Here is a 2,500-nt window from a genome sequence, read left to right on the forward strand (position 1 = left end):
AATTCATTGACAAGTTGAAAAAATTAAATGTAAAATGTAATAGAAAAGAACTAACATTAACTTTAGACATCTTTTACTTCTTAACTCAAGTAAATTCATTGATAAGTTGAAAAAATTAAATGTAAAATGTAATAGAAAAGAATGTTATGGCAGTATAAAATTACCTACAGCACCTGGTATTCCCAGGTGGTCTCCCATTCAAATACTAACCAGGCCCAACACTGCATAGCTTCCAAGATCAGACGAGATTGGGCATGTCCAGTGTGGTTTGGCTGTAGGTGCTCAAAAACATTAACTTTAGACCTCTATTACTTCTTAACTCAAGTAAATTCATTGATAATTTGAAAAAATGTAATGTAAAATGTAACAGAAAAGAATGTTATGGCTGCATAAAATTACCTACAGCACCTGGTATTCCCAGGTGGTCTCCCATCCAAGTACTAACCAGGCCCAACACTGCATAGCTTCCAAGATCAGACGAGATTGGGCATGTCCAGTGTGGTTTGGCTGTAGGTGCTCAAAAACATTAACTTTAGACCTCTATTACTTCTTAACTCAAGTAAATTCATTGATAAGTTGAAAAAATTAAATGTAAAATGTAATAGAAAAAAATGTTATGGCAGTATAAAATTACCTACTGCACCTGTTTTTCCCAGGTGGTCTCCCATCAAAGTACTGACCAGACCCAACACTGCATAGCTACCAAGATCAGATGAGATTGGGCATGTCCAGTGTGGAGTGGTGCTCAAAAGCATTAACTTTAGACCTCTATTACTTCTTAACTCAAGGAAATTCATTGACAAGTTGAAAAAATTAAATGTAAAATGTAATAGAAAAGAATGTTATGGCAGTATAAAATTACCTACAGCACCTGGTATTCCCAGGTGGTCTCCCATCCAAGTACTAACCAGGCCCAACACTGCATAGCTTCCAAGATCAGATGAGATTGGGCATGTCCAGTGTGGTTTGGCTTTAGGTGCTCAAAAACATTAACTTTAGACATCTTTTACTTCTTAACTCAAGTAAATTCATTGATAAGTTGAAAAAATTAAATGTAAAATGTAATAGAAAAGAATGTTATGGCAGTATAAAATTACCTACAGCACCTGGTATTCCCAGGTGGTCTCCCATTCAAATACTAACCAGGCCCAACACTGCATAGCTTCCAAGATCAGACGAGATTGGGCATGTCCAGTGTGGTTTGGCTGTAGGCGCTAAAAAACATTAACTTTTTTACTTTAGACCTCTTTTACTTCATAACTCAAGTAAATTCATTGATAATTTGAAAAAATGTAATGTAAAATGTAATAGAAAAGAATGTTATGGCTATATAAAATTACCTACAGCACCTGGTATTCCCAGGTGGTCTCCCGTCCAAGTACTAACCAGGCCCAACACTGCAAAGCCTCCAAGATCAGACGAGATTGGGCATGTCCAGTGTGGTTTGGCTGTAGGTGCTCAAAAGCATTAACTTTAGACCTCTATTACTTCTTAACTCAAGTAAATTCATTGATAAGTTGAAAAAATTAAATGTAAAATGTAATAGAAAAGACTGTTATGGCAGTATAAAAATACCTACAGCACCTTGGATTCTTAGGTGGTCTCCCATCCAAGTACTAACCAGGTCCAACACTGCATAGCTTCCAAGATAAGATTAGATTTGGCATGTCCAGTGTGGTTTGGCTGAAGGAGCTCAAAAACATTAACTTTAGACCTCTTTTACTTCTTAACTCAAGTAAATTCAATGATAAGTTGAAAAATGAAATGAAAAATGTATTAGAAAATAATGTTATGGCAGTATAAAATTACCTACAGCACCTGGTATTCCCAGGTGGTCTCCCATCCAAGTACTAACCAGGCCCAACACTGCATAGCTTCCAAGATCAGACGAGATTGGGCATGTCCAGTGTGGTTTGGCTGTAGGTGCTCAAACACATTAACTTTAGACCTCTATTACTTCTTAACTCAAGTAAACTCATTGATAAGTTGAAAAAATTAAATGTAAAATGTAATAGAAAAGAATGTTATTGCTGTATAAAATTACCTACAGCACCTGGTATTCCCAGGTGGTCTCCCATCCAAGTACTAACCAGGCCCAACACTGCATAGCTTCCAAGATCAGATGAGATTGGGCATGTCCAGTGTGGTTTGGCTGTAGGTGCTCAAAAACATTAACTTTAGACATCTTTTACTTCTTAACTCAAGTAAATTCATTGATAAGTAGAAAAAATTAAATGTAAAATGTAATAGAAAAGAATGTTTTGGCTGTCTAAAATTACATACAGCACCTGGTATTCCCAGGTGGTCTCCCATCCAAGTACTAACCAGGCCCAACACTGCATAGCTTTCAAGATCAGACGAGATTGGGCATGTCCAGTGTGGATTGGCTGTAGGTGCGCAAACACATTAACTTTAGACCTCTATTACTTCTTAACTCAAGGAAATTAATTGATAAGTTGAAAAAATTAAATGTAAAATGTAATAGAAAAGACTGTTATGG

The 2,500-nt window shown here is 36.4% G+C and overlaps 3 non-coding genes and 5 pseudogenes across 3 annotated transcripts; all 8 read right to left on the minus strand.

The window, feature by feature from the left end:
* Positions 1 to 161: 161 nt before the first annotated feature.
* On the minus strand, positions 162 to 280 carry LOC148448608 (5S ribosomal RNA; annotated as a pseudogene).
* A 116-nt stretch (positions 281 to 396) lies between these two features.
* LOC148448609 (5S ribosomal RNA) lies at positions 397 to 515 on the minus strand. Its single transcript, XR_015875390.1, has one exon. It is a non-coding gene; the product is annotated as a 5S ribosomal RNA (ribosomal RNA).
* Positions 516 to 859: 344 nt separating this feature from the next.
* On the minus strand, positions 860 to 978 carry LOC148448610 (5S ribosomal RNA; annotated as a pseudogene).
* Positions 979 to 1,094: 116 nt separating this feature from the next.
* LOC148448611 (5S ribosomal RNA) lies at positions 1,095 to 1,213 on the minus strand (annotated as a pseudogene).
* A 124-nt stretch (positions 1,214 to 1,337) lies between these two features.
* LOC148448612 (5S ribosomal RNA) lies at positions 1,338 to 1,456 on the minus strand (annotated as a pseudogene).
* A 350-nt stretch (positions 1,457 to 1,806) lies between these two features.
* LOC148448613 (5S ribosomal RNA) lies at positions 1,807 to 1,925 on the minus strand. The gene has a single exon (XR_015875391.1). It is a non-coding gene; the product is annotated as a 5S ribosomal RNA (ribosomal RNA).
* A 116-nt stretch (positions 1,926 to 2,041) lies between these two features.
* Positions 2,042 to 2,160, minus strand: LOC148448614 (5S ribosomal RNA). Its single transcript, XR_015875671.1, has one exon. It is a non-coding gene; the product is annotated as a 5S ribosomal RNA (ribosomal RNA).
* A 116-nt stretch (positions 2,161 to 2,276) lies between these two features.
* Positions 2,277 to 2,395, minus strand: LOC148448615 (5S ribosomal RNA; annotated as a pseudogene).
* Between the last annotated feature and the right edge of the window lie 105 nt (positions 2,396 to 2,500).

Source organism: Taudactylus pleione, unplaced genomic scaffold (assembly GCF_031769625.1).
Source record: "Taudactylus pleione unplaced genomic scaffold, aTauple2 ptg001270l, whole genome shotgun sequence".
In the NCBI taxonomy this organism is placed as follows: domain Eukaryota; kingdom Metazoa; phylum Chordata; class Amphibia; order Anura; family Myobatrachidae; genus Taudactylus; species Taudactylus pleione.